We start from the raw sequence: 27965 nt of genomic DNA on the forward strand, positions 1-27965 counted from the left end.
GTGAGAAACAGTTCTTAGAAAAGACTAAATTCATGCTAGTATAGGTCACAGGAAGTTGCGTACAAACATAGTTTTTACTTCTCTTTCCTTAACCCCCAAACATCTGCTTGTCAGTTTAATGTTATAGCTATGGGCAAAGTAGTGATCTGAAATGTCCCTTTGGTTCCCAAATAAACTTACCAAAGAGCAAAGATGGTGGAACTTGCTGAAAAGACATTAAGTGAACTTTATGAAACGGAGGCAAATATGAGGGTAATTGAAGTTGTGGTAACCTTGTTAAACATGCTGTCAGATTCTAAGTCTCATGTCAGAGTGACTGTTTTCTGAATGAATAATACAATCCCTAATATTTGATTGCTAGCCCTCATAATCTAGAATGGAACCCATTTCTGATCCCATGGAAGTCAAAGGCCATGTTCATACTGACTCCAATTCAGCAGAACCAGCCCTGCTCATCTGAATTTTATTGCAAAACAAAAATGTCTTCTGCTGGCTCCGTGATAGCTCTTCTATGTATTATCATTGTTACTGTACAATTGTATGTAGTCACATCAGTGTAAGATAAATAAGTACAAGACAAAGGGAATTTGCTTTAGTGAAAACTGAATAAGGTCTAAAGAATCGAGTCCTAAATTTGCCAGGTATAGCCAACTATCAAATCTCCTTACGCAAGTTTATGGGAGTATCAGAAATTAGTTTTATACTGGAACCGTCTGTATAAAAAATACAAAATGTATATCATGTATAACTGAATTTTAAAAGCTTCTGTATTACATAGTGGAAGGTATTGCTATTGAACTGAATGACCTGAAAGCAAAATATATCACTAGAATACTAACAGAAGCTTTAATATACATAATCATCCAATAACAACCTGAAGAAACTCCCACTGTCATGAAGTGACTAAATAAGCTCCAAGAAATTCAAGTGATGGTTTGTTGCTACTCAGGAAATAGTTTTAGAATGATGGGAACTAATGAATCCTTTGTTAAGTGAAGCAAGTCAAAGGATACAAGTTGTATAACCAATTTTATTCATTGTCTCAACTGTATCCATTAAGTGTGATGTTTGTTTTCATGGTCCCACAATATGTTCCCTTTATAAAGCAATACTAAAAATTCATGAGCATCTTTGACAGTCAGCAGCTTGCTTTATAGCTTTCTTGAAGTACCCTTGGAGCATAGTTCTCAATATTTTATAATTAAAGTTAAACTCTATTTTTCTAGGGAAGATAAATGAGAAAATATTTAACTTATTTTTCATCATAAAAGTTTTCTTAAACAAGCAGTATTTGTAAATTCCTCGGGGGGGCAAGGACCTCCTATTCTCAGATTTTATTCAACCTAGCACAGTGGGATCTTGGTTCATGACTGGGGTTCCTAGGTGCTTCTACAATACAAATTAATAATAATTATTTTTCACTATCAAGTAGCAGTTGGTCTGTGTAAATTGATGCACCAATTTCCACCAGCTGAGAATTTGGCTCTGTGTACCTATTCTGTCTTAGCTGACATTATTGTTCTTAAACTCTGTTCTAATGAAGGTTTCCCAAGAAACAGGACACGAAATGTGTATATACATATACACACACGTGCTATGTTATAGCACTGTGGAAAGAGGTTATGATGACTAGCACCAGCACCATGTACAAGAGCCCCCTGGGAGACTCATACTTCAGGTAGGCATGCTTCTTCCTGGAATGCAGGGATCTATGGGTTACAACCTCTAGTGCAGGCACTGCAGAAGAATAAATGGGCGGGTTTTGGGCTTGCCCCCTGACAGCTTGGGAATTGTGAGTGAATTGGGTGGGGGGAGGCTTGTAATTCCCTCTATTCCTACCTTTGTGCACAGCCAGACCCAATTGAGCTCTACAACCAAATAAACACTTTCTAGCAGGAAATATGCTCCAAAAGCAACCTTTATTTACATGAAGACCCTTAGTCAATATTTTACTTCACAGCCTAATATATCTTGAAGTTCACCTCAATGGAAATCAATATTTCTTTATTATTTTGCAGTCTGGTCCTTAACCGTATTGATTAAGAAGCAGAGAGTGGTTTGTCTAGAACAGATAATAAGGCCCATTATGCTGATTCAGGAAAATGTCAACTTTAACAGTTTTTATAACTAAGGCTTTCCCCTTATACAAATAAAATGACACCCTCTCAGCTTAATAGCTTCCAGAAGAATGCGCCATCAGCATTGCCTCTCACATTCTTCATACCTGTTATTCTAAACTTGGGGGTTCTTCCCCTCTCCATTTAGCAGCACGTATACACCTTCTGACTACCAGTAGCCACAAGACCATTTTAGTGAGGATAAGTCCAATAAAGTCATCACTGGATCAAGTTAAGCAGCTTTAAGTCCCTACCTCCAGCCCTCTGGTTCTCCTGCAGTTCACTTGTTTCTCTCCAAGTCTGTCCTTTGAGTTTTGCCTTGTGGGAGCAGATTGCTTATTGGTTAAATTGTGACCTAACCAACATCACAATTTGACAAGTTAATCAGCAGCTGCACCATCCCTAGCCCTTGTGGAGGAATCAATGGGAGATGACTTTGGAATGAGGGATGGAATATCTGAAAGCCTTCTGCTGGAGCCAGTCCCCATCCTGACTGTGAGGGTGGGAAATGAGACCAGGCTACTGTCCTCTTCAGGTGACCCCAACATCTGCCCATAGCATTCATAAGCATAGAGACTTCTACCAAGAATCTCTTCCTGTTCAGAACTACATCTGCAGCACCAGGTTAATCTGCTCCTGCAGGAAGTGCCAGGCAGGGCACACTGCTTCCTGTCCAGTGACTGTTCTGTAAGGGAGTCTGCAAGAGCACAAATATCCTTAGAGTCTGTTAATCAACTGATCACCCAGCATCTAGATGCATATGTCCCACCTGACCTGGCACTTACTCATGAGGAATACCAGGAATCCATCTCATGCTTTTGGTGGTGGTGCCACTATGTTCGTCTTGCCTATTCCCATTGCTGAATTGGTGAAGTGTGGCTCAACAGCACCCTGCCTCAGTTTCCCTTCTTGGACTTTTTTTTTTAAATAAACCCTACACAGGCTTTTATCTTCCAGTAATACCCTAGTTTATTATCAATTGAAACAAAGTTCTCGGAGTCCAAATTTCAGCATTCCCTGCCAGCTAGTCCCCCCTCCTCCCTCCGGTCAGTCTTTTCACCCTTGTGCTATGCCTACATTTGGAGCTAGGGGTGTGATTCCAAGCTCACATGGACATACCAAAGTTAGCTTGTGTGGAGCTAAAAGCATCAGGGTAGCATGGGCGGTTGGTCAGGGCTAGCCACCCCAAGGTTGTACCCACCTGGACCCCCTGAGTCATATCTCCCAAGATTTTGGGTGGCTCAAGCATGAGACAGGGTCACTCAGGTTTGCAGATGGAGAGGGAAGGCAGATGGGCCAAACCTGAGTGGCTTTGCAACCCTGTGCACTCGGTCACAACACCGATCAAATTTGGCTGGTCCACTCCTCCATCTCTATCCATAGAGGGGTGTATGGGCCAAACTTGAGTGACACTATGCCAGGTTGCAACACCACTTGGTCTGGGGCCCTCTCAAATGGGTCACCCAGTCAAGCTGCCCTTCAATCAGCACATCAGGTTTTGGGGGTCAAAGCAGGACAGTCCTGCAAAATCAGGGACTGTCGGGAGATCTGTGCTGGCTACATATTGAGGTGGCTAGGCCAAGCTGCTGCCTGTGCTTCCCCAGCTATATTACTGTTTTCAGTGGAGCAGGGAGACTGTCCCCTATCTTTCAAATGAATGTGAAATTCTAATTGGACTTGCCTAAGAAAATTGCATTATGTTGCCATGTGTGAAATGCACAAAATTGGTCCATGCAAAATTGGTACTTTTGTGGCTTTAGTTTTTTCAGTTCATCAGCATGTTTTGTCTTACTGGATGCTTTGAAGGTCTTCCTATAGACATGCGATGTGTGCTCTTGTTTAATGAGAAATATTGTTGTTATGACAACTTAGCCCTTCTGGCAAAATACATACAATTCATTTTTAAAATGTTTGCACTGAAGTGGGTTTCTTTGAATTTGCTATACATCTGATAGAGACAGAACCAAAAGAGATTGCAGTTTGGGAGAAAAATAGGAGACCATTTTTAGAATAAGCATTTTCTAAAATCTTTATTTAAATGACTCCTGGTTCCCTTTTTATTGTGGAAGTGTTTCAGGTGAAATGTCAGAGAATCAAAGGTGTCCTATAGCTCCTGAAAAGTCAGTTGTAAAAGGGAGTGACTGTGCATCCTGAAATTGGAACGATAAAACGTTGCCCTGGACAGGTCAAATGGTAAACCTTGGCAACTATCTGGGACTCCAATATAATCTACCCCAGAGAAATTGCAGTTCAACACCAGAACTATATCTGAGATTCTGATGTGAGACTTACACCCAAAGTCTCGTGCTCTCATATTCACCTTAAAATCAACTTCCTGAGTTTCCAAGCAAGCTGATGGTGACAGTAGCAGTCCAGCTATGGAAGCTGACTGTAGCAATTTATAGCTTACTTGGATAACTGGCTAGTCTGGGGATCCTGAGAAGCACAGATGGTGGTTTGGTGGACACAGAAACATTTTTTACCTTGTGGTAAAATACCAAGGACTTGCTACATCTCAGTCTGCTTCTGGATAGCTGTGAATGGAGTGTCATTTTGTGAAAATAAATCATCCAAGGTCTCTAGTTCTGATTCCAGCTCCACTGCCCTGTCCAAGGGAGGCAGCATGTCCTGGGTTCCAATGGGCTGACTGAAGTACTCTTGTGAGTAACTGCTGTCAGGACCCTGGTATGGAACCCAGCTCTACCAAGTCCTGTGGTGGAATCCTTAGCCAATGCACCACAGTGGTGCTCTGAACCACTGCTCCTGACCAACAGCCTTAGTGCTGAAGACCCACAGCAGCCACATCTCAAGCCCCTGATTGGATGGAGAGGCAGCACTCTCATTGGGTGCAGGATGAGGAAGTTGTCTGAGAACAGACCATTGCCTGCTGGTTGCTGCCTAGACCACCTTGCTCTTGCCCTGACCCTGCCTGCCTGATACTTCCTTGTTGACCTGTTGCCTTCCCTGGCCTCCCTAGCCCACTAGTCTGGCTCTTGGGATTGAATCTTCTGGTTACTGACCCCTGCAAGAACTCTGCTAATTGTTTTGAGCTTCCTCTGCTACCAATCGACCTCCCTGGCACTATCTGACCACCCACACCCACTTGGTTACTGCTCTGGACTTTCCCCTAGCTTGCCTTGGCCACTGTGCATTACACAGGCTCAGTAATGTATGTTGCTAGTGAGGGGGAGCTATCAATAAAATCCAAACATGTACTCTGAATCTCCAAACCCTTCCTTATGTGAGTAGTCCTCATACAGACAATCCCATCAACTGATTTCACTGGAGTGACTTTGTGATGGGTTGGATCCCCCATCTGAGATGCCACCTGATGTATTGGGATTTCACTGAGCCTGCCTGCTCCACTAGTCTGGGCTCCCTCTCTCTGTTTTGCTGAATTAGGCTCTCCAGCCTCGGGCAGCACACAACACACAGGTAGGGACACACCAGCTGTAGAAACACACGGAGTCTGCAAACAGCTCTCTGAGAAGACTCCATTAGGAAATTGACCATCACTCAAGTGCAAATGCCCTCTGGAAAGTACACCAAAAATAATGTTGTCTTGCGTTGTAGAGAAATCTATACAACTTAAGCTCATAAATTTGCCCCCTCCCTCAATGTGGAGAAAGATATGCACAACTTTTTGTCCCCTCTAATTATAAATTGCACAAACTGGGTTTAATAATAAACAAAAACAACTTTATTAACTATAAAAGGTACAGTATAAGGGACAGCAAACAGAACAAAGCAGATTACCAAGCAAATAAAACAAAACATGCATACTAAGCTTAAGATCTTAAAGAGACTGGTTTCAAGAAGTAATTTCACACCCTAAATTTTTTTGTTTTTAGGCAAGTTGCAGAGTTTCTGTAGCTTAGAGTTCTAGGTATTTCTCTTTACAGACTAGACTCCTCTGTCTCAGTCTGGACTTGGCCCTTGCCTTTCCCTCAGCTCAGTTCCTTTCTCTCTTCAGGTACTTTCAGCAGTCTTTTTCTTTTTGGGCAGAAAGGCAATGGAGAAGAGTCCTGTTCGCCTTACTCTCCAACCTTAAATAAGATTTCCATAAGGTGAGAATCTTTTGTTTCCCAGTCTTGACCTCCCACTCCTTTTAGTGGAAAATTACTAGAAGTCCCTGATGGTGTTTAGTACCAGATGACAGGACCACCTAACCTAGTAGTGTCACAGCTACATCCCAGGACATGCCTCAGGAAGGGGAGAGATTAGTATCTTCAAAGTCTTATTGTTTCTTCCTAATGGCCCACCAAGGCTGATGGCCTGTTGTCTGGTGGGTGTCTTGCCAAATACACTCAGTTGTAATTGTTACATGGTCAATATTCCTAACTTTAGATATAGAAATGATCATGCATACAAACTAGATAATCACTTTCAGTAAATTATAACCTTTCTGATGATACTGTACAAGACCCAGCTTGCATAAAATGTTATGCCATATCCATATCATAAGTATATTTCCATAAAGAATATGGGGTGTGACATCACATACTTGTCTAAGGACTACACATCTGAGATAGCTTGCATGTCTGATCCAAAAGTGATCCATTTTGCTGAGCTTTCTGCATTCTCACTGTGAGATAGGAGGTCTTTTAAAGAAGCGAAAGGTCCTTAAGCCAGGTTTTAGAGAAATTTCTGAAGTCATGAAAGAGGTTACACAAGAGAATTCACGAAAGACAAGAACCCTGAAAGCTCTTTGAAAAGCTCCAAAAATCTGAGTAATACCATAAGCATATGCAAATTAAGGAGCTGATCTTGAGAATTCTTGCACATGTGAGAAGTCCCAGGGACTTGTGTGAGAGAGGGTTTGCAGGATTGGCCCCTGATATTGCATTTAGGGAAGAATGATCCACCACACACAAACACTTTTTTATAGCAAAGAAGTCAATCTTGCAATATAGAGGATAAAATTCTGATACCCTTACTCACCTAGTCACTTATTCCACAAGAAGTTCAACTGAAGTCAGTAGAATATCTTATGGTGTAAGATACAAGACAATGTGGGGTGTTAGGTTCCAGCCCAGAGTGAATAGGCATTGATTATATATAGTCTTACCTCGTTGTATGAATCTTTAAACAGTCCTCAGCTACTATCTTCCTGCCCCCCATCCTTATTTCAGTCCTACTTCCTAATACAATAGAGAAAATATGTAATATAGATCAATTTTGTTTCATTAGCTTTTTACAGTAGTTACATGATTTAAGTCTACATGAGCATAATAGAAATACCTCACAATTTTCATTTACAATTTTAAAGTCATGATTAAAAACAGATCTACCCCATTAAGATCATTCTTACCATACGATATAATGCCTTTCAAATACTAATGTGGAAGGGGTAAGTTGATTAAAATATGCTTATTACCTTCCTGAGGTTCTTATGTCCATGGATTAACAAGTTTCTGAAGAACATGCAACGTACAACATAAAATTTCTAAAATCCAGCTTTGCATGTCTTTACTCTTAATTTAAAACTAGTCTTATCTGTGATGATGGAATAATTAGACGTTGTTTACCACAGTCATCAGTCACTAAAATATCTCCAGTAAAACTGTACACCATTTGATGGTTCTTGTGCTTTCACAACAAGCCTCTTTCAAGTCTATCAGGACTGTGACAATTTCTTGCTCCATTTCAGTTCTTCCCCCCTCCCCCCATGTGAGTTTAGTGCTAGCAAACTTTCAGAGCAGGACTGACTACTCTGCAAATTGAAGTATTTTATATGTCTACAGAACAAGGAAGCAGGAGCAAAACCTTGACCATGTTGTCCCACTGATATGCCTAAATCATGGAGGGATCGTCTTTATGGGATGAACTGGCAGATGAGTCTTCTATGCAGTAGGAGTGGATGAACCTTATAAAGTTGAAGGTTTTGTAGACCTATGCAAAATATTTCAAAATGTTTGGGGGGAGGGAGAGAAAGAAAGAGAAATAGCTTGGTGACCTGCCTGGGAAGGAGGCATGTGACAATCACTGACTCTTGCCTTCCATTGGGGACTGGAGGTGGGTGGGTGTTGGGATAAAGGGGTAGAAAATTTCCCCAGGCAGGAAAAAAGGGATTGCTAATGGGAGAAGAGAGACTCCAACTGGAGAGCTTAATATCTTGGCAGGGATCGGAGTGGAGAGCAGAGAAATCTCCTGTCAAGTGAGCCCCTTCCTGCGTATGGTGAAAAAGGATGATTCCCACATCAAATGATATGCTCCTTTTCCCAAAGTCCATATTGCAGGGCTTCCCCTAAGTACTGAGAAATCCCACCCATTGGGGCCTGATTCTCTCAGGACCTGAGCTTTAGCCTAGCTATCAAGGTCCAGATTCTGGGGCCTGGGGGACAGCAGAACCTTCTTCCTCTCCAAGTTATATATTTCCCTGAGGATTGGAGTCCCTGCCTGGTGACCCCCCCGCCAATGATATTATTTTGGACTCTTCTAGTGCTTTTCATCCAAGAAGGTGGGCAAATGTTATCTGTCTTTTGCAGGGGGGTGGTGGAGAGGGGAGGGAATGAGGGAATAAGAAGGGAAGCGATTTGAAGTCACACAGCAAGCAGTGGGAACAGTGCAAACCGAAACAAATTTTCCTGACTCACACTACCCTGCTCTGGCCACTAGACAACACTGTCTCTATGCAGATACATTCTTAAGCAACTGTTCAGCCTGGGATGGAACGTCAACGCTAGTAAGCTCATCCACTGCTTAATCATGAACTCATGACATTTGAGTGGATTCAAATTTAGGCAATATGAGCTTCCCCATTTTTACTATTCAGTCTTTACGCTCTCCACTGAGACTGCAAAAAGGAGTGGGTTGGTCGTGTTTTTTGTTTTTTAACCTGTACACTGGGAATGACACTGCAAGCAACAAAGTATTGCATGTGATCCAAATAGCCATCAGATGGTAACTTCCAGTCACTGTTGACTCTGGAGTGGCTCTGAAGCAGAGGTGAAAGGCCTTGAATCACCATGTCTCTGAATCATGTTCCATTTCTCCTTGGCCTCCAATATTTAAAACTGATTATGAAATTCATCTTCCAGATGGTAAGTAGTCTTTTTACTAACATTTCAATAGATGATTGGGATCAGTAAGATCCATACATAACTCCTCAAGTGATTGATCTTTTTATTTATTTATTTTGGCATTCTGCCTTTCTTGCTCTTTCTAATCTATGGACACGCTAATGTGTTTAAATCTGTAGTGTCCAAGTTTTATATAAAAAAACCAACAAACCAAAACCCAAACTGCTCTAAAATGCAATTAATTCTCCACCCTGCTTTAAGTGCAATCATGGGCACCTTTGTTCCTTGCCAAACTCATTTTGTTTAGGCATCACAGCTAATTTTGTCAAAAGACCTGGATGTGATCCAAAGCCACTGAAATCAATAGAAAAGACTGCAGTGGACTTCACTGGGCTTTGGATCAGTCTCATGATCCACTTAGTATCACGTGTATAGTTCTACTAAGGGATTGTGCATCAAGTCTTGGTACCTTTAGCTCCAAACTCCTAAAAGTTTAAATTGTAGTTAGGAGCCTAACTCCTTAATTCTGAGTTTATTTACACTACACAAACCTCTGCCTCATTTCAATCAGATGAATTGATACAAATAAACATTTCAATTCCCCAAAGATCCAGTGACACAAATGTGCTTTATTTAATGGGTAATGGACAAACGTGTTTTTCACACTCATAATTTGCTTTGTGTCTTGTTTTTAACATGTAATTAAACAGCTTTAAGGGCTGAAGGCAAAAACGCTAAGAAATGATATTGTTTTGGAAGCCATTAACGTTAAAAAGAGACTTTCCTTTTCATCTTCAGGAAATGACTTATCTAGCTGTAATTATTGCAATGCCATGGTGTTGGATTTTCTCTCTTGTTGCACTTATTCCTCTTTGAGAATGCTCTTTGACATCCATCACGCTTTCAGAACAAGTAAAAAAGAAAAAAATCCTAAAACTGAGCACTGTCACTTTATCAGTGCAGAAATAAAATCTTCACAATAAAGAGAGCTGGATTCCTTGTCTAGACTTTTTTGTTTTGGCCCAAATGCTCTAGACTTGGTGTGTTGGTTGGTTGTTTTTTGTTTTTGCTGTCCTCCCTTCCTGAAATTTTCCACAGATGGGCTTTTAAATATATATATTCCTTTTATTGTACCCTTCACTGGAGTCTTTTTGCATATGTCACTTTGTTCTTAGATATTTGACTTGTTGTTATGATTGTCATTTGTACTGCAGTAACACTCACAAGCCCCCAGGCAGGATCAAAGCTGTGCGATGCCACACGCTTTGCAAATGTAGTAAGACAGCCCTCCCCCAAAGACCTTACAGACAACATAAGACTAGATGACAATTAATAATAAACATAAATGGAAGGAGATGGGGTGGAAGAATGAGTAGGTCTAACTTTAGGGTCCCATTTTTGAAAACCTTTACTCCCCATTTCTATCCCCACAGACTTTAGATCTTAAATTTGTCACTAGTTCAGATCTGAACTTTGCCTGTACCTGACCTTGGACTGGTGTAAACTTGGAAGGAATAGGAACAGAAATCCTATCTTTGGTTGATTTGTCTGGAATGATTTGCAATATTCCTCCACACCAAATGCATGCCAATAGAATCTTTATACCACAACACACCATTATGTATTTTCTCAATATATTTCTATAACTACATCTCTATGTATTGTTATGGTGTGTGTATGTAAAGTTTGAGACTTTATATTAATGACATTTTTGACAATATTAACTCCTTCAGATTGTTTTGATCATCTACATTTTGTTATATTCTTCATACTTTTTAATAACCTGTTCCTCCAACAGCACAAGAATGATCAGAAATCAGTAAGAAGAAATGTATATTGTCCTGTCTCCTTCACTTCAAATCACACAGACAATGTCTTTTGTAATCAAATCTGTCATTGCTAATAAGAACAAACAACTCACAAGTGTGCCAAATTTATTATGAATGTTGTAAAATCTGTTTACATTGATACAATGTAGAAATTTAGTATTTGGTATTTTGCATTATGCCATAGCATCAACCCTAAAACAGAGTGACTGCAGTTACTTTGTGGGAATGCACCTCCAGTACATAGGAATCTAGACAATAGAATATCTGATTATTATTTTTAAGACACCTGAACAAAAATGCAAAATGTTTGTCTCAAATCTTGATATTAAATAATGTCAGAATTAGTCCAATACCTCGGAGCCTAACATTTTTGAAATCACAGTTGTGCTGCTGCAAAACTCAAGTTTTCTGTCAATTTAAAATAAATAGAAGATTAGATTGTCAGCAAAACTCAGTGTCAAATGCTAATAGCAAACTAAATTAGATCTCTTTGGAAGTTCTGTCCTGACAAAGTGTGTGAAACCCTAGCTGAATCTGCCATCTCCAAAGTGTGTAGATTTAATAAAACATGCATTATTGTAGTTCTGCAATCATAAAGATCATTTATGTATCATTTGCTGTTGCAAATGTATGTGCATTTTATTTAAAACCCTGATTCAGCAAAGCACTTAAGATATATGAGCATTCTTTATGCACAGGAATAGTTTCAGTGAAGTCCCTCACCTACTTAGTTATGTTAGGTGCTTAAATGCTTTTCCGGATCTGGGCTTGATTTTGCTCAGAAATGGTTCTAGAGATGACAGACCATATAAATATGTGCTGTACATGTCATACTAGCATGTATTTTTATAAGATGTTCAGAAGAGATAAAATAGAACACGAATCCGAATGGAGCAATTCTGTTCTAGCATAATTAGGCTGCCATTTCCACTGCTGACTTCTTGTGGGTTTTTTGTGTGGAAAAACATTCACTTAGTTGGGAATACAGATTCAACTGTGCAGTTTAAAACTTTGTATTGATGAAATGTTTTAATCTAAGACCTAAATCCTGCTTGCTTGCTGTGGAAAATACAGCTTTAGCATCACAAGACGACTTTTTGAGCTGCTGTTCATGGAGCTAGCTGGGAATCTAGATTTTAAATTTTGCAGTATTCGTCCATGCCAGATACAGGAGGTCAGAGAGGGAATAGTTTGAAGTGGTAAGGACACAGCAAGAAATTGCAAAGGATGTTGCAAATCTCACAGGAATGGTGAAGTTTTGTCTCATTGCTACCTGCCTGCTGAAAATATTCAGCTGATCTGAGTGAGATGTGAGTGTGGAGTAGAGCTGGTTGAATACCACAAACATTTTTCCACAAATACTTTTTCAAATTTTTAAATGTGGCTTTGTTCAAGACCATTTAGGTCTTGAAGACTAGTCTAATGAATGAGTTTAGTGGCAGGAAGCTTCTTTAAACAAGTTGTAAGTGGATGTTACAGAAGAGGTAACAGTAAACTTTGAATTTCTGATCATATATACTTTCACAGAAAACCTGAAGCTAAGAGTCACATTCACAAAGGGGAGTCACATTCACAAAGGGGAGTCACATTCACAATTGGGGAGCAGGAAATATACCATCTGATTTGTGTGTCCAGTCAAAAGAGCATCACTTTCAAATTGAAAATACAGACTATCCCAAATAAGCTACAGCCTAAACATTAATTGCAGAAATTATTTGAATGTTTTTGAGGTCATCCCAGTCTGACAGCAGACAATTGCAGAATATAAAAATTGGCAAAGATTCATCAAATGAATTATTCATTACAAGCCATTCACCAGCTCTACTGTTGATGGGTTGCTATGTTAAAATTAAGGGATTTTTATGAGTTTAGAACTCTGAATTTCACTGGGATTTTGTTGATGATTTTTTGGACTGATATGACAGTGGGTAACATTTTCTCTCTGCTGTTTTTGTTGTGCATAAAATATGCTCTGAGATTGATTGATTTTATCTTACTACCCAGAGACAGCACTGGGTATGTCTACACTGCAATGTAAGCCCTGGCTCATACTCAAGTTTTAGCCCAACCCCCCTTTCTGTTTACACACAAATGGCTCACTTAGGGTCCTAGGATCCTACAGGGGTGGAGGGTCCAAGTCCTGAGTCAACCCAGGGTCTAGGGTTCAAGCCCTTTTGCTTTTGAAGTGTAGATGCAGCCCCTCAACTTGGATTCTGGGAATCTGCCAAAAGTATCCCATGGGCCAACTTTCTTTGTCCCAAGAATTTCCAATCAACTCCAGTGAAAACTGAAGCAATGCCTGCCTACCATGCTCCTTGGTGTAGTGCAGCAGCTTAGTGAGTCAGCGTTTAACCCTTTCACTGTCTTCTGACTACCGAATTGCAAACACACCGTCGGAGAGCCTTCTGTGTTTGCAGTGAGACGGAACAGAACAAGCCTTTGGCAAAGTGTTGCTTCATGGTCACAGGAACGCAGCCAGATTTTGGTAAATCTCTGATGCAAGTCCAGCAAAACTGTGGACTTCAGTAAGAGGACCAGGAATGACCATGCATACCAACATAGTGAAGAAGCTGGCAATGCTGCAAATTTATCAGACTGGTTAAGCAGCTCAAGATTGAGTATAGGAAATCCAGGGACCAGCACCACACCCTGGGCAACTTGCTGACATTGTGCCCATTTTATGAGGCATTTGACTGGGTGCTGAGCACTGGGCCAAGCACACAGTCAACAGGGGTGTACGATGATCTGGTCAGCCGGGATGGCCCCAGAATCCAGCATGGAGACTGATGGAAGCCAGGAGCAGGGGCCAAGTGTGGACAGCTAAGTGACTCTATTGCTGAAATTGGTCCCACCAAAGGCTTCGACGCAGTAGCAGCAGCAGATCTTGGGAGGTGTACTCAGAGGAGCTGTTTGATGTCCTCCCTGAGGAACAGCCCACTACAGAATTTGCAGCAGACACAGAATGGCCAGAAGCCACCAACACTTCCTGCGGAGCAGCCATTCTGGTCTGTGTGCTCCCAGTGACCAGAGCCAGCAACATGGATGGAGGTACCTTTTGAAGAGCTTCTCTTGCTTGCACTTTCACTCCTGTGTCAGGAACAAGGCAGAGCTTCTGTGAGACACTGATGGAATTTTTGTAGCCTTTTCAGACCTACTCAAGGCATCTGATAGAGCTTATGATGGAGGAGGAGGAGGATACAGACTTTGCAACCTTAATGTTTTTTATCTTAGTATTTTTGTGTGTGTGTGTGTGTATGTATGTATGTAGGCTGTAAGATCCATGGGCCTTTTTTGCTTGGAAAGCATTGTCAACAGCTACAGTATGGTATTTGTCACAGGATGAGCTGAGTCTTTAAGGGATTCAGGTCCTAACAAAAATCTGCACCTAGTTTTTCTCAACCCCACCAAGTCATGTGACAGATCTGGTGAATGAGCGCTAGGCCTGCTGGGAACTATAAAAGGAAGCTTTGCTTTCAGTAGGAGAGAGGAAGTTGGTGGGATCTTTGGTATTGTGAAGTTCTCCAGGAACTGGGGGAAGGATTAGCAATGGCTGTATACTGAAGTAGTCCAGAAAGGATGTGTAGAAGAAACTAGGTAAGGGCCAGAGAGGAGGCCTAGTGATGGACTCTGAAGGAGGGGTTTGTCTACCGTGGTATGTGGTGGAGGGGGAAGCCAAATAAAGTCTGACCAGCAACAGAAACTGTATGAAGTGGTGCAAGAAAATAGTGGAGAAGGGAAACCTTGGATTTAAGGTAGATTGGTTCCCAGGGTGGGCTCCCCCTCCGAGAGGTGGGGAGGGTACCCTGGCACTACTAGAAGTACTATTGAGTCTGGGGGAGGGCTGCTGATGGACTATTGAGACTGGGGTAAAACCGTTTCTAGGAGGCATAGTGACATCTGAATATTGAAAGCCAGTGCTGTATATAACTCACACTTGTCTGTGGACCAGTTAGAAGTTGAGTTAACTGAACTGTGTCTTTGAGCTTAGGCACTCAGAGGCTCATTCCCTTAGCTCCATAAGTTGTCCTGGGTTCAATCCTTACTACTGTGCTGTTTATGTTAAATAAATAGTTAACCATTCATTAATACGTAAACTTGCACCTAATAACTATGTAGTCTCTTAGACTACACAGTGCTTCTGCTTCTATTTATATATTGCTTAAAGGACCAAAATAGGGTTCTGTCTTCTTTCAGGTAGGTTTCTTATCCCTCTATTTTTTTTTTCTGTTGAAAAGCCTGCACAAAAGTGATTTTTTTTGGGGAAAATTCTTCAGGAACATTAAGGAAATCTGTATTCTAAGATGAGTGCTTCCTGTACAAAAGAGATTTTAGATCTTAAAAATAACTTTTTCAGTGGTCCCTGGCTGAATTAGTCTTACCAACTACTACTTGGTATTAAATGACTTCTTCCCAATTTATGTTCCGTCTAGAGCATTTGCTGAATTCACAGTAATACTAGAATTTGTCTTAACATCTATTGTTCACATTTGGTTGCTACTACTGAATCTTTCACAATACTTGCTTCACTTCTTCTGTTACAATGACAATAATTAATCTTTGAAACATACTGGTCTTTCTCCTAGTTGAATTTGTCACTGCATATTTCTTAATTCCAGCATTTGCCATTTTCCCAACCATGTAATTCTTGTGTATGTGTTCTTTTCTCCCCATTACTTCTCTCCCCATTACTTCTAACTGTAAGTGTATTTGACACTTGTATGGGGAAACCTTGAGCGCTTTCATGGTTTCTCTCAGGTTTCAGCTAAAAATTACCAAATTGGTGCCCTGTGTATCTGTGTGCTGCACCAGGGACCCAGAGCAAAATGCAGGATTTTGCTAGTGTGAACCCCAGAACTGTGTTTTATTGGTATCTGTGGGTAGGTAGTGAGCTGCTTGTTCTAACACTGGAAACTTTTCCCTCACAAAGTTTCATCTGTTGCACTATAATGTGATATGCCACATTAGGTTAAGTCAAGTTAAATTAAGCACTACTTCATTGATGGCTCAATTTACACAAGAGGATTCAGGACACCTTGTATGCAAATCGACACCAGGCAATTCATTAAGGCTCAAACTTTGTCCTTGTCTCATTTTCTATTTCTATGTGCAAAATAGTAAGGTTCTGAGGCTTCCAGACAGAGGGCCACTGTAATGAAGCTATCCAAAATTCTAACTTCAACTCTGAATTTCATTTTTCAAAGGCCTGTATAGATGTTATCTAGGGAAGGGACTGTACACTCCTGTGTGTGCATGTGTTTTGTGGTGGTTGTTTTTGTATTTATTAGTGTAAGCAGAGACAGGGTGGGCTCCACCCTGACATCTGGTGGTGAGGTGTGGCAAGTTGTGGAAAAGAACTTCAGGGGCTGATCTCATTTGCATAGGCACACCCACCCCGCCTAGAATGAGGCCATAACTGCCCAAATCGTCACTTTGGCTGCTGTGGGATCCCCAGTGTCTCTGTTATTGGGGCGGGAAGAATAAATTGTTAGTACCCTGATTATGGGAACTGTGCTTGGAACTGTACTTGGCCTTTTTGTTATGATGGAGGACTCACCATCAACTGAGTAGCACTCACTAGGCAAGGGACATGGGTTCCAAAACTCTGTGAATTGAGAGAGACTTGAGACAGGTATTAGTGCCTGGTGGTGTAGGCCCCTTTGTGAGGGCCTGAAGCACCAATTGCACCTCTGTCTCTCTCCACTGTGGAATGTCAGAGCTAATTTTGGGTCTATTAAGAGTTTTGTTACAGGTATTGTGCTGAATTCACTTCAGCCTTAAAGTGCACCAGCACTAAGGCTCCCACTACTATGAGCTGAAATCACTGAGAGCTGAAATCACTGAGCACTGTGTCAAGTAGTGGGGAGCCGGAAGTTCTAGTGTGCAGTGGAGCCGGTCGTGAGACAGCGGTGTGTTCGTGAGACGGCGAGCTGAGCGGAGCCGGTCGTGAGACAGCGGTGTGTTCGTGAGACGGCGAGCTGAGCGGAGCCGGTCGTGAGACAGCGGTGTGTTCGTGAGACGGCGAGCTGAGCGGAGCCGGTCGTGAGACAGCGGTGTGTTCGTGAGACGGCGAGCTGAGTGGAGCCGGTCGTGAGACAGCGGTGTGTTCGTGAGACGGCGAGCTGAGTGGAGCCGGTCGTGAGACAGCGGTGTGTTCGTGAGACGGCGAGCTGTCCGGAGCCGGTCGTGAGACAGCGGTGTGTTCGTGAGACGGCGAGCTGTCCGGAGCCGGTCGTGAGACAGCGGTGTGTTCGTGAGACGGCGAGCTGTCCGGAGCCGGTCGTGAGACAGCGGTGTGTTCGTGAGACGGCGAGCTGTCTGGAGCCGGTCGTGAGACAGCGGTGTGTTCGTGAGACGGCGAGCTGAGCGGAGCCGGTCGTGAGACGGTGAGCTGTGCAGAGAGGAGCCGGTCGTGGTGGAGCGGAGCAGAGCCCTGTGGGGCAGTCAGCTTCAGGACACGTAAGGTGCCCCTTACCTCTTTCCCCCACACCCAGGCACATTTTAGCCAGATTGGGGAGTAACACTCTGCAGGTGAACTTTTGAACTCCGGGGCTGGACTTTTTTTTTGGACTTTGGGCGATTTGTGGATTGCTGGACTCAAGAGACGTTTGGGTTCTGGGACTCAAGAGCCTGAGGGAAAGGATGTGGCCCAAATTTTCTGGGGTGGGTCAGTGTTCATGGTTTGGTTAATGAACACTAGTTGTGGTGTTTCCCCAATTTAATGCTGATGTTGTTTGCCTCATGTTATTAAAGATTCTCTACTACACCAAGACTCTGTGCTTGCGAGAGGGGAAGTATTGCCTCCTTGAGGCGCCCAGGGGGTGTGTAAGATTTTCCCAGGTCACTGGGTGGGGGCTCGAGCCAGTTTTGCATTTGCTTTAATGAGAGGGAACCCCTGTGTATTGAACCCGGCCCTTGCTGCTATCTACTTGGCCTGGCAGAAGGGTTACATTAGTAAGATGAGAGATAGATTTCAGTGGCTCCCCATAAGGTCCTGCTATTATATTATCAGTCCTGAGTTGTCCTCCAGTTAAAATCAATGGCAAAATTCCCATAGATTTTTATGAGGCAGGATTGGGGCTTAAATCAAAATCACCAAAAGTGGATCTGGAGTTCCTGGTGAAAGATGAATGAGAGAATTGAAGATAACAGAACTACTCACTAGAGTAAGGTGAGGAGGATCTGGCTTTTTATACTCAACCCCTTAGATAAATTTGTATCTGTGCACTGGGGAGGCAGGGGGAACAAACCAGCTTGTTACACACTCTTCAAAGACGAAAAGCAAACCATGTCACACCTACATAAGAGTCAATAATGATAATTAATTAAACCACTTATTCTTGTTCACTATTGAACAACAAATACATAGATTGGAAATGGGTCTAAACTACACACTTTTAAAATTAGGATCTGGATCCAAACTTTTACAGTCAGGGTTCAGACAGCTATGGAGACTGGCCCACTGTGAAGCTAAATTGAGGATCAGAATTTCACCAAAGCTTGGGATCGTTGCCTCCAATACTTTGGCTACCTGGTCACATCTATTTAAAAATGAACAAAGCCATGTAAAGTTTTCAAATAGGACCTAGTTGGAAGCCGATAGAGGTCAATGACTGTCTTCACCCCCCCCCCCATTGATTTCAATGGCCTTTGAACCAAGTCCATAATGAACAAAAAACATTTCTCATAGGCTTTCAATCCGAAAAGTCTTATGAGCCTCCTTTATTCTTATGGAAGTTTTTTTTTTTTTTTTCAGGTCGGCCTAATTGTTTGCTTTCAGTAAAGGACAAGATAGATCAGGCAAAATACGTTCAAGTGGTGCATGGATACATAATTTCCAACCTCTCTCTCTCTCTAATTTTATCTTTCTCTTCATCATCTTTGAGGGAGTGTCTTTGTTACAAAATGTTACCTCAATAGGCCTGGATTGGAACTTTTGTATTAAAGACAACTGGATGGTCTAGTGAGAAAAGGTTCCAAAAAAGCTTGCTTATTTGTCATAAGGAGGCGAGCGAGAGAGAGAGAGAGCACGAGAGTATGCCAGAGTGCTAGCTGGTTATGAAAGCTTGGCACTACAAAGCATTAGCTCATGTTCTTCAACAATTTGGGAGTCATTCACTGTGACAGACTGTCTATAGTGCAATCACAGGGTGTGCCTGCAGCTCATGTAGACACACACCCGAGCAAACTAGCATTAATCTAGCAAACTCCGGTCCTCGAGCAGTACGGCCCCAGCAGCATGGACTTCAACTCAGGTTAGCCTCGAGAGTAATTTCCCAGTGTTCGGGGCAGGCTTGTACAGACCACAGTGAAGCACACACTGCCACAGCTTCACTACTCCAGGACCTGAACTAGCCAGATTAAAGCTAGCTCAGATATGTATACACAAGCTGCATTCCCGTCCTATGATTGCAGTCTAGAGGTACCCTGTGTTCCCAGAAATGTGCCAAAGAAATAGAATTAACATTCTCAAATTCCAAGAATCATGTTTCTTATAAGTGACCTGTTAAATCTGTCATGTATAGATTGTACCTCCTTAGCCGGGTTTCTGGGTAAATTCTTGGTTCTGGGTTGATTTAGGTCAGCTAAGGATCTGGCATTCATATTTCTGAGAGGCTCTTGTCTCTACGCATATGGCTTTGATGCACCACTGTATAATGAGGCAAACGGTAGCACCTTTTTAAACAATTTGCTTTTGGCTAAGTTTCTATGGTGTTTTAACATGACTTGTTCATCGTTCAGCAGTCTGGATTTGTATGTGGATTTGAGATGGAGGTGTAGCAGGAGGAGAGCCTGAGACTTAAGCCTTTGTATCAGAGGCCTGGTATGAGGCTGGACCTGCTCACAGAATCTGGCAAGAACAGGGCTTATGTTGCAGAAATACACATTCCTAAGAAGTGCTAAGCACAGAGTACTTATGCAAATACATCCTGATATCAAGTGTCACCAGAACATCCTGATATCAAGGATGGTATAAAAACATTCCCCCAAGAACAGCAGGAACACACTGACCTCTCCTAAAAGGTAAGGTTAGGAAGACCGTATGTAATAGAGATATTTTGATCAAACCAACAAGTACAAGGTGATAAGTAGCCATGTCAGGTGGTGGTAACTAACTATATCGGAGGCAATATGTAACTTGTTTGTATCAGGGTATAAAGATGTATCTCGGAGGGAGTATCTTTGCCCAGCCAAGGGGGGAATGGAAAGTCCCGCCATTCACTGAGCTGCATCCATTGTCCCGGGCATACGTGTGTTAGTTAGGTGCTATTACCGTGCTTTGTCGACAATAAACCTGGCCTGGCGCCTTCAGACCTTATTGAACTTTTGGTCATTGGGTGGTTCACTCGAGGTCTGCTGTGCCAGCTGTCTGCACAGAGCTGGGGCAGCACACAGGGAGAACACACACATGCAGCCAATCTAACCACAGGAGGAATTCAAAGTAAACATTTTCTTAAGGGAGGGTTGTTAATGTAGTACTAATATCTAAACTGTATTGTTAAATTTATTCATCTCAGTTTGGGTTACTGCTGATTATGTAGGTTATGACTTTTAAAACTTTTTTGTATTTTTGGATAATCTAAGCACTATACCCAGATGTACAGACACTCTTTTCTTAACCTGTGTATTTGATAATTTTATTAAAGCGAATGTTAAAAAAATTATATAACATGTACTTTGCTAAATACAATCGTGTATTGAGACAAAAGACCAAGTTCAAAGGGGAGTCTAAGCTGGTGGAGTTTAAATATATTTGGGGGAGGCAAAACAATTTGCTACTCAAATCTTCTTTTGCCTACCTGCAAATATGTAAGTGGCACCAATTTTGACTCCGTCTTCACTCTCTCTTAGACTGACTTAGATACTTCTAGTGTTCTGATAAGTGGGTGTGAATTTATTTTATACCCATTCCCACCACAGATATCTCCCAGGCAGGGACAATTGATGGACCACAGTCTCAGCAGAGAGAGTATATAATCCTACCAGAATGAGGCCAAGACACACATTAATAATACTAGAGATTTAATAGTTTTTTTTTTAATGGCGTTCAAAAGCTGGAATCAAGATAGCAAAAGACTGGGAACATGCAGTTTAAAAAGGAGATTAATAGTAAGCAGCATGCTTGATGTATGTGCAATAACAAATGGTGTACAGAAGGTAAATAAGATGCTTCTATTTGCTCTGTCAATATAGGAAGGTGACTGTAAATGGAATGGAAAGGTAACTTTTAAACTGACAAAAAGAGGAAGTACTATTTTTACACAGCACACAGTTAACCTGTGGAAATCCCATTGTCACAAGATCTCACTGAGAAGCAGTAACATCAGATAAGATTTGAAAAGTTAGGGCTAAGCCAACCACTAATGCAAAGGGTTAGTATAAAACTTTCTGTGCAGATTATTTCATAATCTGTCCACTATGGGAATTCTTGCACCTTCCCAATGCTTCAAGGTACTGGATACAGTTGAGTTGAACCTATATAAGGGTCACTGATCTAATCTGAAATGGCAATAACTTCATTCATAAGAATCAGCAAGAAAAAAAGGAAGCTTTTTAAAATTTGTAACGTTATTAAACACTCCTCCAATGTCAGACTTCCACACAACATGTATGCTGTGAAATTGACTCTGTAGCAGCCAATCCCACTGCTTTCTTTCTTACTTGAAAGCTTAATAAGAACTTTTGCATAATCACTCCGTTTAAATAATTGTGTAATTACATAATTGCTCATTACAATTGTTTGCCTTATTGGTACTTAACAAGATGTACCATAATTACATGTGATAATTAGCTACAATTAATGTCAACCAAGGAAATTCATACAACAATAACTTCTAACAGTGATTACAAAAGCATAGAAGGCAGGTGGTAGCATGAATAGTAAGTAAAATACTTATTCCACTTGTGGACTGCACTTCCCCTGCCCAACAAGATATCAGTGAGGCCAAGAGTTTAGCTGGACTCAAAAAAACTGGACACTAATATGGAAAACAAAAAGATCCAGAATTACAACAGCAAACTGTAAAACACCAAGAGTTTGTGGTAGGGCTACAAATCCTCATACTCCAGGGCTTTTGCAGGGGTTTTAGGAGGAAATTTTTCCTTTGGGCAGATTATCACATAGCTGTCTACCACAAGTTTTCCTGTACCTTCCTCCAACAGTGGTCAATACTAGCTGCTTCCAAGACCAGTGGCCATGTCTACACTTACCAGTAGATCAGCATTGCTGCGATTGATGCAGTGGTGTCAGTTTAGTGGGTCTGGTGAAGACCTGCTACATCAATGGCAGATTGCTCCCCCGTCGACTCCTGCACTCCAGCTGCTGAGAAGAGTAACACACTGCAGTAAGTTGACCTAAGCTATGTCAACTTCAGCTACATTATTCATGTAACTGAAGTAGCGTAACTTAGGTCCACTTACTGCGGTAGTGTAGACCAGCCCTTCTGAACAAGATGGACCACTGGTTTCATCTTGCATAGCAACTCCTGTGTTCTTCTGAAGTCATACAATATTGTTGCCTCTTGAGCTCAAATCGGTCAAATCTGTTGGTATCTTGCCTGGAAGGTGATCTGCACGTATTTGTAATGACATAGTATTAAGTCTATGCACTAAACACCCAAACTCCTGGGTATGAGGAGGTTTCAGCATTTACTGTAACTTAAATGAAGAAAAACATGAATGCTTAACATAATTGACAGCAGATGCAAAATGCCTCTCTTATACCTATGTGATTGGGGATATTCACTGCATAATCCTACAGCTAGTTCATTTAAAAATGTGCTAGTTATCTTTAATTTAAACACAGCACAATTCATGATCTAGGTTGATATTTTCTGCAGGGAAATACAAAGGGCAACTTTTGCTGTAGTGCAGAATTGTTTCTCCTCTCCATTTGTTTTCTGCCTCAGTCTTTGCACTCCACTGACATCTATAGTTTTTATAAATAGAGTTTGCCTGCTCTCATGCATTAGACTATGACAGGGTAAGACAGCCACATGCCTCTGTGCAACCTGCTCTGAAATCCTTTCCTGGATGGCTATTTTGGAAGCTTAATGTTCTTGTATTTTTTTTTTTCAAAATGGAGGAAAGCTATTCTGAGCTCTTACTAGCTATTGCCCTCTGGAGTTGTTTGGCACATGTTATCATTTCACAAAGCTGGAAAGCTGCTAATTTGAGTTGAAAATCCTTTCGTTCTGAACATGAAGTTTGTGCAGGGGGCATAGAAGCAATATAATAGCAGTAAGGAAACTCGAGATCCTTTCAGGAAAAATTCTGCCATCTCTTGCAGATGACTTAACATATTTTTGAAGCATTGTCATCAATTCACAAGAAATGAAAATTATAAAAATCTTTGAGGTTCAATTCAGCGCTCAGCCTCCTCAGTGTGGCTGAATTTGGCTTTGTGCAGGACCCGAGAGGGAGAGGTACAGGTTGCTTTCTTACCATTTGCACATCTCTGATCCATGGACTAGTTAGGTTCCCAGCAAAATCAATGCGGACTCAAGACTTCTTAAAGTAATCCTGACTGGTATCCACCCCTAAGGGACTGTTATTCCAGCTACAGATTCCGAGAGCACAGCAACGCTCCAGAAGGTCAACAACCTTGGCCTGTGGAGGACCACCATGAGCACTGAATTCCACGGTTGAGGGTCCTCAACCAATGCCCGTGGGGCTATGGTCCCAGGACAAAGATATTCAAGACTAGAGAGACTGATAGCCACAGTTCCTCAGCTAGACACAGCTGCCATGGCACATGGAGAGCTAGCTAGTTAGTTTCTAAGATTAATGTCAAAACATTGAAAAGCACTTAGAAGGAAATAAGAAGCCCGGGCGGTCTTTGAATGATTTGTATGTATAATTTTCCTGCAGCTAATCTTATCAAGAAGGCAGATTGCACCATGCTGCAGCAGCTGCATTCTGTACTATTTCTGAGTGGCCTTCCAAAGGTGCCCTATGCAGAGTACATTACAGTAGTTCTCTTCTTTGTAACCACTGGAGTCGACTACTGTGATATTTGCATGTGAAAAAAGATCTCTTGATACCTTGGAATCCAGAGAACTGACAGCACTCCCAATTTCTAGATCTGTCAGACAAAATTGGACAGGTTCCCTCAATAATAAGTGGACACCTTCCTCTTCATTTTCCCTAAATGACTTTTCCCAGCCTTCTAGCTCCACCTCTGTTTTATGGATTGAACACCAACCAATTCAATGTTGGCCAAATCTTCTTCTTTTAGCCAGACACTGAGAAAGCAAAGCATTGTCCAAGTTCAATTTTAAAACACTGCCATAAAGCTGCAAATAATCCACATAGTGATAGCCTCACAGCCCACACATCTTGCTGTGTTGCTCAAGAACCTTGCATAAAAACCTTGAATAAAAGCAGTGGTAGAAGAGAAACCAACAGACAGCAACATACATGCCCTCAGAGCACATCAGAAATTGCTCACCATCTTCCGGTATCTCTCAAAGGCTGTGCCTATGCTATGGAATTTTACACTTAAATCCCACTGTTGCTTTCCTTGGCTCAGCTGAAGAGGAGTTTCAATTGACTGGCAAAAATACTAGAATTTGATAGACTTTTGTCTACAATAGGGGTCCTACTGAGGCTAGCACTGGTTCAACTGAACTGGTGTTATCAATGATAGGAATTTTTCCACTGAAAGTCCCTTCTGTAGCCAAGACCGGAGATGAAAATAATGAAATCCTTCTCTTCCAAGCAATATTCAGACCAGGCAACAAAACCTTGAAGTCAAAGGCATTAAAGGTGGAAGTATCTAAGAGAATCAGTGACAATACCTATCCTCTCTCCTTTGCCGGAAATATCTTTACCACACTAAACTAGCCAAACTTCCCAGCCTTCTGCAACCCCAAAAAGCCAGAATGACCAGGATCAAAGAAATCTGAGGATGTCAGGTGATGCTGGTGTTACTGTCACCATTAATTTTTCAATAACTTTCATCAACAGGGTCACTGGCATCAAGAGATAATCATAGTGTCCAAGCGCAATGGTATGAGAGCAGTATAAATCTAGATAAGGTAGAGGGGCAGAAGAGTTGATAACCATGGTCATAAACATTACTACTTTGGCATCCTGATCTGCCCAATTGACCCAACATTCATTCCACTAAGTTTACGAACTATAAGGTGGGCATGGATCCAGCTTCCAGTGAGCAGATCCAAGCTCCCTCAGTACTTTAAAAGCCTCAGTGAGTGAAGCCGACTGAAACTCAACCAGAGGAGAGGTTTCATTTGTCCTTTCCAGGGACATCTGCCATCATGAAAGTTATCAACCTGACTTGGATGTGATCAGACTTGTCTACGAAATACTGGTAGCTAGAACCCTTCTTTTAAAGAGAAATATTTAACTCTGTCTCGGAGCAGAGGCAGAACAGATTCAGCACAGTGTCGAAGCCTGCAGGATATTGCTCCACTCTCTGGATTTTGAATTTACTACATAGTGCAAGGAAATAGCGTTCTTACCTTCCACCACAGACACCGAATAGAGCCTTAAAAACTCTGCTGCTATTGCTTGGCCATGGAATGAGGTTTCCACCGTTAGCACTGCAACTGCCATGCCATAACGTTCTGCTGTCACCCCCTTTCCTTGGAAAGCGTTTGTTTCTTCCGCTCTAATTTTAGAAACCCACATCTTTGCAAAATCTTGTGGCTGACTCACATTTTCATTTAGCATCTCTGCTTGTGCCACCAGTCTCTCAGCAACAAGATATTAGAATAATGATGAGGGTGAAGGGGAAACCTGAGATTTTCAGCAGTGAAAGTAAATGTGAGTGGAGGGGTTGGGGTTACATATTCCTGTATGACCTTCTCTCTCCCCCCGCCCCCACTTTTTGCAGTTCTATACAGAAATGGATGAAGGTTAAATATGTCCAGATTGAAAAAATACATGGGTACTCAACCTATATCCTTTCTCTCAATATTGTGACCTAATGCTAGAGATTTTGGGCTATGGTGTAGCTTCTTGAGGCTACAGACTCAGATGAGCCTGAAAGCCACCATAACTGGTCACAGGAGGCTCACCCCAGTGTAGGGAATGCCTCCAGGGGCACAGAACATAGCAGCTCCTACACCACATCCCCTTGCTCGATCTGGCAGAGAGGGCATAGCTGATGAAAATGGTAGTCTATGTGCTCTATGGATCCCTCGCTGCTTTACTGACTCCTTGGGGTTGGTGGCAGCCAGGGCAAGTTAGAATAACCTTCCAGCACTCTAGCTAATGCTGTGGGCACAGCCAGCCCAGGCTCAGGGGAGTGCAAAAGTGTGTTAAAGCAGCCTTTGCACATGCCCATGCCAAGCTGCACTTTGAAATCCTTGTTCATAGCTGAGGGTCTGGGCCATTAGCTGCCAAAAGTAAAGTGCTCTTGTTATTCAAAAGGGTGCTGCCTGCTTCTGCATTGGAAAGATCCCTTCACTTATAGCAGTTAATTTCTTAAAGTGGTGGTGGGTTTTTCTTTTTTGTGTGTGTTTCCTATTAAGAGAAACAGTATTGTAATACAAATAATCTGAAATGCAGCAGAGAGAGAGCCTCACCTCTCTCTGTCTAGCTAGGGAAAGTTTTTCTCCCCCCTCCCCTCCCCCCCCATGAAACTTCAGGAAGCCTTTTACATGCTCATTATTCATTCACATCTTGTACTGTACTGGAGGAGCATTTGAGGAAGGCATGTGCAGCCACTTGTCACTTGCTTCAGACAGTGGTAGCTGAATGAACGTCATAATATCAAGTTGCATACTTGACCTGCTTTCTCTGCCACAGATAATTAACAAGTGTTCCTAGGAGAGAAGTTATTTTTACCCCAGTTCCATCTCACGTGCAGGCAATTACTGCTGCTGTTGTGAGCGTTCAGAGATGTGTCAGCTCATGGAGAAAATTAGACGACTTGGAGTGCTTTAGGACTAGTTCCTCTTCTTTATTTTGGTTGCCAAAAAAAGAATCAACTAGGGACTGACTGTTGCAATCCAAATGCAGAGCTCGTGTGCTGCTGAAAGGGGAGAGGGATGTTCAGAATAAAAACATTTATTGAGAGAGATACTTAGAATAGATTTCTGTCCTGCTGCTTTCTTTGAGGTGTAGACATTAATAGCCTGTTGGTTAGTAGACTAGCCTGTTACGACATAAGTAGCGTGGGAATGGAAGGCATTAGTATCCTGGGCAAGGGGCCAAATTCTTTCCTTATTTACAGTAGTATAAATCTAGAAAAACTTCACTGATTTGAATAGTTACTCTGGATTTACACCAGTGTAACTGAGAGTAGACTTTGGCCCTATGTTTTTCAAGCAGTTCGCAAAATACACTTGACCCTACCAACAAGGGCTTTATCCAGTTTTTGAAAGTCACTTAGTATCTTCCTGGGAACCCCTTCCTGCAGCCTGCTGAATTCCAAACACCCAGGCCCGATTATATTAAGGGCCCTTTACATTTGCTATAGCAGGCCCTCATACATTTACTCCTTCATCCTGCTGCCATCCATTCAATCACAGGTGTTTAAATGGATTTAGAGGGTAAGATAATTAGGTCTGGCTGATGTACACTTGGGGAACTGGGGCCACTTCAGCTCCTGGAGAACTTAGAGCAGCCTCACTGCTGGTAATGCCCCCCTTCCTGCCCTAACATCTCCTGTGTCAGGGTATTTGTGGCCAGAACCAGGTGGTGTAGAACTGGCTCTGAACCGGATGAGGATTTCCTTAAGTTGTCCCTAGCTCCAGCTATGCAAGCCTATGGTAAGAATTAGGCCAGCTGGCAAATGTCTTGTTACTTGCAGTTCCCACTTCAGACCTGGATCTATTACAAAGGTAGAAAACATATTGCTTCATTCAGTAGAAAACTACTTGTTCCATAAAACGCACTAACTGGTTTCCCATAGGACACTGCAAGTGGATGGATGAGTTCAGACAAACATATCTACCTTGTACAGCTTTTCCATATGGTTTTGAGATATGCTCCTCTTTTCTAACACAAAAGGTAATAAGCACCCAACATGA

The 27965-nt window shown here is 42.0% G+C and overlaps 1 long non-coding RNA gene across 2 annotated transcripts in view; it reads right to left on the reverse strand.

The window, feature by feature from the left end:
* Positions 1-25553, reverse strand: part of LOC311517133 — a 39071-nt gene extending 13518 nt beyond the window's left edge. Inside the window, exons 1-2 of one of the 2 annotated variants that reach the window (XR_014710609.1) lie at positions 25449-25553; positions 7186-7258 (exon numbers count right to left, since the gene is read on the reverse strand). This is a non-coding gene — a long non-coding RNA (uncharacterized lncRNA). The remainder of the gene's footprint in view (positions 1-7185; positions 7259-25448) is intronic. The other variant, XR_014710608.1, reaches the window with a different exon arrangement.
* Between the last annotated feature and the right edge of the window lie 2412 nt (positions 25554-27965).

This window comes from Lepidochelys olivacea (genome assembly GCF_965140295.1).
Source record: "Lepidochelys olivacea isolate rLepOli2 genome assembly, chromosome: 2".
Taxonomy (NCBI): domain Eukaryota; kingdom Metazoa; phylum Chordata; order Testudines; family Cheloniidae; genus Lepidochelys; species Lepidochelys olivacea.